The 11,614-nt window shown below is 39.4% G+C and overlaps 1 long non-coding RNA gene across 1 annotated transcript; it reads right to left on the reverse strand.

Moving 5' to 3' along the window:
• Window positions 1–247: 247 nt before the first annotated feature.
• On the reverse strand, window positions 248–11,400 carry LOC129040610 (uncharacterized). Its single transcript, XR_008503685.1, has 4 exons — window positions 11,326–11,400; window positions 7,059–7,149; window positions 2,649–2,890; window positions 248–561 (listed from the first exon to the last, which is right to left on the reverse strand). It is a non-coding gene; the product is annotated as an uncharacterized LOC129040610 (long non-coding RNA).
• Window positions 11,401–11,614: the final 214 nt, after the last annotated feature.

Here is an 11,614-nt window from a genome sequence, read left to right on the forward strand (position 1 = left end):
GCAGTAGGTCCCTGCTGGGGCTGTCGCTCACCTTCTCCCTGCGGACCTCGGACACAGCCCCCACCAAGCTGCATGCGTCCCGGCCTCCTCCCTTTCCAAAATCCGGCTGCTCCTGCTGTCAGGCACCTGAGAGGGAGCTTCCCTTAGCCTTGGAATCGCTGCCAAGGGGTCGAGCAGACTTTTCAAATTCTCTCCCCCTCCCCGGAGCCCCCACCTTCACTTAGACGTTTGTAGGTCACTATTTGTTAATTTATAATTTATTGATTGATCTTTAAAATTTAATAGGCATTAGAATCACATGACATTATGCTAACAGTTCCTGATGTGAAATTTGTCCGTTTCAAGATTTTATATAAAATATTCCATTATGTTATTACACTTGTAATCTGTAGACTCACTGCGTTTGCATATTAGCATCCTCAGCAGGGCGATGCAGACCCGGACTTCTTGTTGAAGAGAAGGAGGAAGCTTCCTCATAAAAGGCCAGACTCTCAGTGGGCTCCGTGTGAATCTGTCTCCACACTCACGGCTGTCTAATACTGCATGCGTCAGCGTTCTCATCTATGAAATGTGAATATTAGTAGTACGTATCTTATAGGATTTGTGCTATCAAAACATAATCCATATTAAGTAGATAACTCAATGCTTGGCACATAGTGAGTAGCCACTGTTAGTATTATAGTTGTTTCTGTAAATACTATTGCTACTATTAAAATTTTTCTGAATCAGCTCTTAATTTGTGGATGACATGAAACCTTTTCAGAAGTAATTTAATGTATCTTATTACAAGGCAAATTCTTTTGGTTTTCATATTTTTCTAATAAATACAAGAGAAGCTGACAAAAACAAAATGATAAAGCAAAGATAGAAAAGCGAAGGCGGGGAGATCAATTTTAATAGCAAATAAAGCAAAGATACTGAGAGAGAGAGATTTTTGTGTTCATTGCAGACAACATTCCCATTCAAGATATAGCAGCAGAAAACAAACAGGCATACTAACAATTTTGTGCTTCTAACTTTGTACTCTTTGTCTAAAAAGAGACTCCTAAAATTGTATAAAATTCAGGCCCACAAATCTGAACTGCCCCTGAAAACATGTAAAGCAAAAACTGTTAGGAGTCTAAGAAAATTAACAGCTTCCATATATTTGATTAGAAACAGTTGTAGAAGAATATTTAACAACACAGGAAGATGTTCGTGATATATTACATACTAAAAGATTAATAACAGTTTCATGTACATATGTCCTGAGGTCAAGGACAAGTTTGCCAAACAGACCAGTTCCCCTTGGAGAGTCACCTTAAAGTCCTAATTAGCCTATTAAAGGCTCTGAGAAATCCAAACACCAAGTTTAACTCTTAAATATAGTGTTTTCTACCACTTTTATTTGAGAATGCAGAACTTTTTCACAATACTCACATTAAACTTCTTTTGAACAATTTTTAATATACACCTTTTTGGGATATGCTATCCTAGAAGCATTTCCATTAAAATCAGGTTAAAAAAAAAGAAAAGCCAACTCTATCAGGTGTGAGTGTGTGTGTGTGTGTGTAATATAAATTGTATAACTATGTAAATATGATATAAAAGGCTATTGGAAAGGATACCAATTATCACTTTTACAGATGACATGATACAATTTTCTCCTTAGACTACTCAAGATTAAGATTGAAAAAATATTAGAACCATATTTTAGTGTATATACAAAATAAATATATTAGAAACTGATTTGACTTACTTTTTATCTGCTGCCTATCTACACTGCTTGAGTTTTTGCTTTATCATTATATTATTTTTACAATTTAAAAAGTCTTCTTTAAACTCATGAGGGGTTAGGCTCTTAGAATGAAAGATACTGCCTCATTTCTTGACAATTAGAAACTGTTAAAAAGTCACTTAAGGAATCAGCAGTATTAGTGTCTGATAAAATGAATCTCTCAAAATTTGATGTATTGCTGTGTGCAGGGCTCACTCCAATTGCCTGGGAATGAGCTGGCACTACAGGTCCCATCTCCCAGGTCTCCCAGGGGCAGGGCTACACCCAGCTCAGTTTCCCTCAGGACCTGGATCTTCCACGTCTTCAGACTCTGGGCTGTTGGCATTTCTCAGCATCCCTCTAGACAGCTGGCATCTGAACTCAGACTGCCCGATGCTTAAGCTACAAGTGTTAATTCCTGCACACCAAGGTCACTGGCACACTCGTTCCATTTGAAGGAGTGAGCAGCAGGGGAAATGGGGTGCCTATTCTGACTAATAGCCCTGGGCACTTGGGCCCAAACTCTCATGGACAGGACCTGCATGCCTGCTGGTTTTCTGCCCACAGTCCTAGCCTATCTTGGAATCTTGCCTGGTGTCCACCCCAAGCTGTGCCTCAACAGGTGCATGGGACAGGTCGTTCACATGGAGTCTTATGGAGTGGGATGTGCAAATGAGTTAATTTTATCTCAGCAGAAGTGATTGGGTGCTTTATGACACCATTGCCTCAAAAATTAAACTTTACATCTGGTTGTAGGTACACTGAACTCAAGGCATTTGTTTGGTTTTGCTTTATTTTGTTTTGTTTTGTTAGGGTATGCATTTTGCACTAACTCAGTAATTCTCAAGTGAGAATTTAAAAGGGACTTTCAAAGTGATGGAAATTGCATTACCTTTATTTATGGGGGTGGGGAGAGGAGGAACAGATTGGCTCCAGGGCACTGACTTAGACATTGTTAGTTACTGAGCTGGGTGCATCCGTTGTCCACTCCATATTCTCTCTTATAATTTGTTTCATAGATGAACAAGGAGCAGAGCATTGGAGTAGAGTCTTCCTTGATGGATCAGTGAGTGGAAAATAGTAAATCTTCTTTTTCCCAAAGCTAATGCTTTACGTTCTTACCAGAGCATTATCCTATAATAAATACAGAATTAAATTGTTTAAAAGCTCAAGGAAAGCAATTCTCCCATTTGCAGCTATTTATTAGGTATATTTAAGGGAGGAATAAATTCATTTTCACCACAAGTAATTTGAAAACCAATCTACTTACTTGCATGAATTCAGTGATTCCCTATGAACTTTCAGAATATATATATATATATTTAACAAGATCAGCTGCTTATCTGTGTAGGGTGACATATTGACCGAACAGCTCATTATTTTTAAGCTCTACAAATATATCTCACCTGCCTATTTACTCAAACTAAACCACGCATTTCTTAAGAATATTGTGTGGGTCTGGTAATAGATTGTCCAATGAATGCGCAGAAGTTATTACAAGCAAGTTCAATGAGATCAAAGTAAACAGTTATAGGGCTAAGCATGACAACAGGTGCAGCTGAAAGCACATGACTGAAAGGAAAATGGTAGTGAGGGGTGGAGTTAGATGCCTCCACCCTTTGGATCAGACACATGTCTATCACACAGGCACCCAGAGGAGTTTGGCAGGAAGATATTCAGGGCTTAGGGATATGCTGTTTGCTGTCTCTAAGGGATGAGTCGATACAGATCTCAGGGGGGATTTGTGAGCTCTTCCCTCGCACATTTCCAGGGCACAATAATTGGCCCAATGGCTTCTAGAAAAAGCCCCTGAGAAAAGTTACAATTGGCAAAGCATTTTAGACTAATGGAAACCTGGATGGATTTTTCTTGTATGTTGCCTCATATTTTATATTATAGAAAAAAACTAAGAGAATATACTATTTATTGAAAGCCACTATTTAGCTCTTTTTAAGGCAAATAATTATCAAGAGACCATAGTTTTTTTTATCATTCTAAATCCAATGAAACAGATGCCCCTCACATGACCTCTGGAGGCTACACCAGCTGAGGCTTGGCATGGCAAGGCAAGTGAATCCTCCCATTGTCATAACCTCTGCCTGTCCTTCAGTTCCTCTCCCAGGCCTGGGTCCTTACCTCCTGCACACATGCACACTCTTAAAACAGCTTCTTAGCACAGCTCCAACCACTCAACAGGAAGCTTGTCCAAACTAAGAAACCAAGATCTTGTCCTGCATTCCTTCCTAACAAAAAAGTTCCAAACCTTTTTTAGGAAGGCAAAACTTGTATCATATCCAGATGTACACACTAGTCTAGCTAGATGGATACCAGGCACCTACTACCCAATGCCTTGCCAGGGATTTCTATAGTGTTTTTCCCTTTTATTTTTTTCATTTGGATCTGTGTCTGATGAAAATGTTTTCATAATCCCTTAATGTTACTACCAAATAAGTATGTGAGAAATTAAGGATTTCTGAAATTGTGTACTTCACATATACAGCATATATATGTGTGGGTATTATATATATAAGCTTGTATCTATATGTATATAAAGCTCAAAATGCTATCTTAAAGCTTGAAAATGAACCACTGGAAATGTATTTTCGCTTGAGAAATGACTCATGCAAGAGGCCACTTATACAGAGAACCCACCCAGCAGAGTCACACAAGAACTGAGATGATGGAGTAAATGAAGACAAGATTGACGTAAAATTCCCACCCGAAGTATCCTCAGGACAACCTTCCTGTCCTCCATTCAGCCTCAGGCTGTCATTTGAAGGGACTTCAATAAAGGATCATCTTGTGGAGAATGTCAAAGTGTACAAGACAAGGGACATAGCTTTTGTATTATTGATTTTAAATGGTGGGTTTGACTCTGGGGTTTCGAAAAGCAGCAAGAACAAGATAGTGTGTGTCACCATCATGATGGATAGGGTTGATGGCAGCAAACCAAGTGAGCAATCATTCCAGTGGGATCCAAGGGCTCAAACCTAGGTCAGGCAAGCCAGAAATGCAAGGAACCAGGAGGTGCAGGAAGGCACGTCCTCAGGAACACCAAGAGTGGCTGCTCTGCCAAGTCCCAAGGCAAAGAGTGGATGCAGAGAGGCAACAAGACCAGGAACCCCAGGAAGCAGGGGCTGCAGAAGCGAAGCAGATTGTAAGGTGAAAGGAGAAAGTTGAACACAACAGCATGAAGACACAGGAGTGTGAAGCCAAGTACTTATTTTGATTGACACCCAAAGCATGGTACTTGCATGGGTGGTTTGGGCTGATTTAAATCACATATCATGGCAAGCTGGTGATCTGTCAGCCTCTGCTTTGAGTTTTCATCTATTCTCGCCCAATCCTTGCTGGATAGAAGGATGGAGTGCCTTTAGGATGCCTGGGACTACTTTGGAATGGTAAAGAGAAACCCACAGGAGACATGCACAAAGGAAGGTGAGAGGACTAGGGAGAACACCCGGACCAAGAGGACAGGAACATGGCTAAGGTGCAGCTGCACTGGGCCATGAGGATGAGCAAGGCAATCACCCCTTCCCTGCTGCTGTTGACTGCCCCTTCCTTTCAAAAACTTGTAAGTGAAAGGATACAAAATTTCAGTCAGAAGAAATAAGTTCATATCTATTGTACATGACTGTAGTTAATAAGAATATATTATATTCTGGCCGGGTGCGGTGGCTTATGACTGTAATCCCAGCACTTTGGGAGACGAAGGCAGGCGGATCATGAGGTCAGGAGATCAAGGCCATCCTGGCCAACATGGTGAAACCCCATCTCTACTAAAAATACAAAAATTAACTGGGTGTGGTGGCATGAGCCTGTAGTCCCAGCTACTCAGGAGGCTGAGGCAGGAGAATCGCTTGAACCTGGGAAACGGAGATTGCAGTGAGCTGAGATTGAGCCACTGCACTCCAGCTTGGGCGACAGAGTGAGACTCCGTCTCAAAAATATATGTGTGTATATACATATATATATATATATATATATAAAATATTCTTCAAAATCACTGATAGTGGATTTGAAGTATTCTTCCCACCAAAAAATGGTATTTGAGGTAATGCATGCTACTTAGCTCAGTTTAACTATTCTACAACATACACGTTTCAAAAGATCATGTTGTATATGACAAACATATAGAACTTTTTTTGTCAATTTAAAAATAACTGATTAAAGCTTGTTTTTTTGGTTAGTATGTAATGCTACTCTCCCAGTCATGTAGCCTTTCATGCATTCTCTCTCTTTACTTTATTGATTCCAATTTCCCTACCCAAGCCTTGTATTTTAATTTTCTCCAGAGTGCACTGCTAGGCCTGCTGCTTTTCTCATTCTATGTACTCTTGCTACTTACTCAGTCAAAATTTTGAATGACTATATCACTCATGGGATAAAATCTAAGCTCTTTTGCAACAAACCCAAGACCCTTCAAGATCCAGGTCCTACGATTTGCCTTACCTCATCATCTCCACACTTCCAGCTCCACCCCAACATGTAACTTAGTCAAATTACACAACTCAGTAGATTTTACATTTCCCATTCTTTTACATTTCCATCTCTTACTACTCCATTTGCTTAAGAAACTTTCACCCACTTCATCACCTAGCTTGGCCAGGACCAGCTACTGTACATAATTTTGGGGGTTCAGTATAAAATGAAAATACAGTCCCCTTGTTTAAAAAGTATGAAGAATTTCAAGATAGCAAGAGTAGAGCACTGAGCCAGGCATGAGACGCTGTAGAAGCTGGCTTTAGGTGACATATGCATGCCATGAACCCAGCCCTGTCCTCAGCTCAATTTTTCTTTCCTTGTAATTTTTTCCCATTTTCTCCCTAAGAGATGTACATTTCTTCTCTCTTCCCACTTCACCCCACGAAGTTTCCATGTTAACATTTACCCTGTGCTATTTTTATTTTTGTTGTGCATGTTTCCTCACAAGGCTGTAAGTTCCTGAGGACAAAAGCTAGGCCTTGGTTAATATTGTATAGTCAGCATCTAGCACAACACATGTACACAGGAGGCCCTCAAATATGTCTGTTGAGTGAATGAATGAACAACTGCAGCTTCCGTAACTTGTTTTCTGTGGGATGCTGCTGTTTTCTCATGGACATTTTATGTCATTGAGAAACAGTTTGAGAAACAGTTTGAGAAACAGTTTGAGAAACAGTTCTAGAAGACTACAAGTACCACAATGCCTCAGTAATAGAATTTCTAGAGGTTTGTACATAAAAGGCCCTTATCCAACACGGAATATTTTTAAAAATCATTTAAACATGGATGTTGATCGGCCAGATGCAGTGGCTCATACCTGTAATCCCAGCACTTTAGGAGGCCAAGGCAGGAGGATTGCTTGAGGTCAGGAGTTGGAGACCAGCCTGGGCAACACAGTGAGACTCCATCTGTGCAAAAAAGAATTAGCTGGATATGGTGGCATGCACCTGTAACCCCAGAGACTCTGGAGCTGAGGTGGGAGGATCCGTTGAACCCAGACCCCAACTCAAAAAATAAAAAGAAAGAAAAAGATGTTGAAAAGAAAATTAAATAACAAGTCATAAATCCTCTTATCACTTATATTTCTCTTTATGTATTTTGATACATGCATTAAAAGTTGTATTTTTAGAGAGTTTGAAAATGGATTGTTCTTCAAACAAAGTCATGTGACTACAATAAAATTAAAAAGCAGCTAAATGTATTCAGCTTCTCTTTTACAAACCTATATTGAGATTGGTGCTTTTGAATTCCTCCTACCCCCTCCCCCACCCAGCTCCCAAGTACAATTTCTTCAAAAGGTAGTTCATTCAGAGGACAAATATGTAGAAGGTAAATGCAGATTCCTCTCCTAGAAGCAGAGGTGGGATTGGGTCATGCAGAGCTTTTTCTTACCAGTCCGAGCTCCTCTCCCATCTCCTGCCACACAACTGGTCTTGAAGATGGAGAGGGCTATTTTATATGGATGCATATGTAAACACTTTTGATACATATTTTCACTTTTAATAACAATCTGTTTAGGACCCAACACAGAAATCGAATTCATCTAACTCTTACTTGAGGTGAGCCAAGATTGCTCATCTAGTCAAAGTTTCTGAGTAGAAAATCAGGCTATGACTGTGTGACATTTCCAAACCACAAAATTTGGTAGGGGTACAAACAGCCTTAGTCATTGGAGCATCTGACATCTTGGTCTCAGGATAGCTATCCAGCCATCCAGTGTTCATGATAGTTGGTTAGATGCCATAGAGGACAAGCTGTTTAATCTTAACAGCCTCTAAGTTTTTTCTTAAAAAAAAAAAAAAAGCCTTTAAATGGCCTTATAAATGCTAAAGTACACTCTTTCCCAGTGGCTACACATTCAGAAATCCATCTGAAAACAATCATTCAAAACATGGACTAGATGTCCATTACATAATTATTTATATTAGCCTAATATTGTAAACAAATGTTTAACACTGTGGAATTATCGAGTATATTGTAAGTGATGAAATTCCATTTGGTGGACTGTTGTGCCATGATTAAAACTAATGTTTACAAAGAGTTTTTTAAAGCTTGGAAAGATGTTTATATTATGGTGCTAAGTAAGTTATGAGGCTTCAGCAACATATATCCCCTATGATCTCAACTATTTCTCAACATGTACAAAGAAATTAGGATAAAACAATACATTTTAACCATGATTATTTTCCTCTAAGTATAGACAATTTTTTTCTTTTTATTCTTCTGCTGTCTCTTATTTTTTTCAATAAGCATATATAACTTTTATAATAAGAACACTAAAAACATTTCTTTGGAAGATGACAGTCACAAGGCAGCACCTGACTTCACTGTGGTCCTTTTGCACATGAGTTAACCTGACATTGAGAATAGAGGGACTCAGAGCTATCTTAACAAGATATGTGGGCCAGCTAGGACCAGAGCTGAGAAAACTCACAGGGAAACTTGAAACGATGAAGCCAAATTTGTAGAAGAATGGCAAAATGGGGACTACAATTTGTGAAAAGTCAAAAAACTCATAATGAATTTCCAGTTACTGTTTTGTTATGCTACTTTCTAGAATCCTAGGAAGCACCACCTCTTCATTTAACACAAAGAGGCAAAAAGAGTTCAGAGCCTAAATCTGTGATAAAATTCAATATTTGAATGTGGAAAAACACATGACTGAGAAATAAAATAGAGCTAACTTTTGTGGTTGCAAGTTTCAGAGACTCAAGTTAGTTCAATTAAAAGGGCTACTTTTATTGAGAATACACATAGAGTAAGAAGGAAGATAAAAACTCATGAGGGTGCTAAGAAGAGGAGTGGGTGAAGCCAGGAGTTATAATTGGAGCCAGCTCCTTGTGGACAGTAGATTTGAAGGGTGACCTTGAGCCTAAGGATATTCTAAAGACTTCAGTAGCAACGATCCACACCTCTGCTCTACTGCTCTTGTATTAATACAACTGAAACATTCCAGGCATCTGTTTTTTCCTGTTCTGGTATCAACTGATTTCTGTGTTTTCTACTCTGTTTTTTCTTGGTTTGCTTGGTTGTTTGCTTTGCTTTTTTTTTTACTGCATCCCCTTTTTCTGTCCCTGGCCCACTTCAGTGCCTATGGCTCACTACGGCCACCATAAATTCCCTCTATACATGACATCCTGTGAGTCTCAACTCTCATTGTCAACTGCCTCATTCTCTCTGTATTCCTAGTTCAAGAAGGAGTTGAAGCGTCTCAGTGGTTCTGTTTACAGTAAACCACTTTGTAAGCCCCTGATAAGCCTATGTAATAGCTGGTCTGGGTTCGCATGTCCTCTTCTTGGCCATGAAACAAAACTTCTCCCTGTGACTGCCCACTGGGAAGGGTTCCTGGGCTAGGTGATTTCACTCAGAATAGAGAGGAGAAAAAAGTGAGTAACGTAGGATGGCACAGGACACTTTATGACTAAAATCTTGTGAACAGCTATTGATTGAGGAATAATTTTGGTTTCCTGATGAACATTTAGGGTGAAGAATCCTGGTTCTAGCATGTTGACATGTCTGCCTCCAGTTAAATCAACATAATCAAGCCCACAGAACGGGATGGCTATATAAACTAGTTTGTGCCCATTTGCTAACAGATGTTTAATGAATGTTTTCAGATACAGAAAAAAAGTATGTGGTTAACATATTTAGCTAGGAAACAGACTATATTCCTGATAATTTATTATGTTTCACATAGATACATCATTTCCTATGTTGGTCATATTAACAAAGGGGGTGGTAACATCCAGACTGCTGTATATTTCAAGCACAATTTTGCCTAAACATGTGTTACATTAATTACTTAAGATATTGATGCCTATTTGTTCAGAATCCAACATAAAATAATGAACATTCTCTTTCTCATTTTCACGACTTACAGGCAAAACTGTAAGCAAAAAAAGAGTGAAAATCTTGCCTTTGGTGTCTATATGTGTTTGTCAAACTAAGAGTCTAGGATGAAAATCGTTGAAACAATGGCCTTAATGGTGGAGCAGTGCCAAAATGTGCCCTAATGGCTCTTCTATGGCAGAACTGGCTGTTCTCAATGTCCCTCAGCCCCTATTAATCTATTATTTCCATAGATGGATAAGAAAATGTCCATATTGTCATTTGCTGCTTGAGGATTTCAGGGACAGACTTTAATATTTATGGAGTGTGTACTACACCAGGTACAGTACCAGGTGCCTCACACACACTCTTCATTTCAGCCTCACAAAAATGTTGGACATTAGGTTTGATGTTTGCAATGTCTCAGAAAACTCAGGCTTGGAGGGTCAGCCTTTAAAAAGCCTCATCAGATGAGCTAGGATTACTGCTCTTTGTCTCCACCTTGATCATTATAGATTAATCCTAAATATTACAATTATCATGTCCTGCCAATAGAGGTGGCATCAAGCTGTTCAGAATGTAGCCTGTGCTAGCAGGGACTGGACCTTCCTGGTGACAGGGAGCAAAGCTGGAGCCTGATGAGAAGTGGAGAGGGGGGTATTAAACACCACAGGTGGTAAGATGGCAACACATTCACGCAGCAACAGGCTTCCTGTCTCACTGCCTTCAGTTGTGCAGGTCTTCAACTGCTTCTGTCCTTGGTTGCCAGTTTTACTCAGTCATCAATGCCTGTTTGTTCAGAATTCCCAATAAAACAACAAGCATCCTGCCATATTTGAGAAATGCATGAGCAGTGGGGAATGTAGTTTTCTTACATTATGGTTGCTCTCTGTCAAATGAGAAAAAAAATTTTGCTTAGAAAAGTAAAGATTTCTCTGCAGTTACATGGTAGAGAAGTCTTATAAATAACCTTGGTTTTAGGCAGGAAAGAGCTAACTTCAAGGATGAATGCTACTAGACTTTCTCCCTTTTTTCAGAAATCCTTTATTCAACAGTTGCTTCCTATACTTGCAGTAAATGCCCCATGCCGGGAGAAGACAAGGTTAACATTTTCTTACTCCCTGCCTTGTTGGAATTTTGATGTTCATTGTTTCATAGCTCCTTACATGGACATTTCCTGCATTTGCACACCCACATGAGTGTCCATGAATCTCTTTCAGAAGTTTAGCCAGGTGGTTGTATTGTGTTTCACTGACCTTTTACTCAGATGTCTTGCATTAGAAGTGAAGCCTGTTCGTATCTTTATGGTAAAGTTCAAAATCACAGGAACTATGAATGACAATATTATAAATCAGCAGGGCCACCAGGGAAGGAATTACTGATGAGCAGTACATAGAAATGAAAAATCCAATTGTAACCTTAGTAATGTGTAAGTTGAAGGAAAGAGGCAAATTACTGAATCCAACAAGATACTTTAGGTCAGTGTCTAATCACTTGGGCCAAGCAGAAGGAACACAGAGAAATGACCCCCAAGTGGATGAAAAG

This window comes from Pongo pygmaeus, chromosome 6 (assembly GCF_028885625.2).
Source record: "Pongo pygmaeus isolate AG05252 chromosome 6, NHGRI_mPonPyg2-v2.0_pri, whole genome shotgun sequence".
Taxonomy (NCBI): domain Eukaryota; kingdom Metazoa; phylum Chordata; class Mammalia; order Primates; family Hominidae; genus Pongo; species Pongo pygmaeus.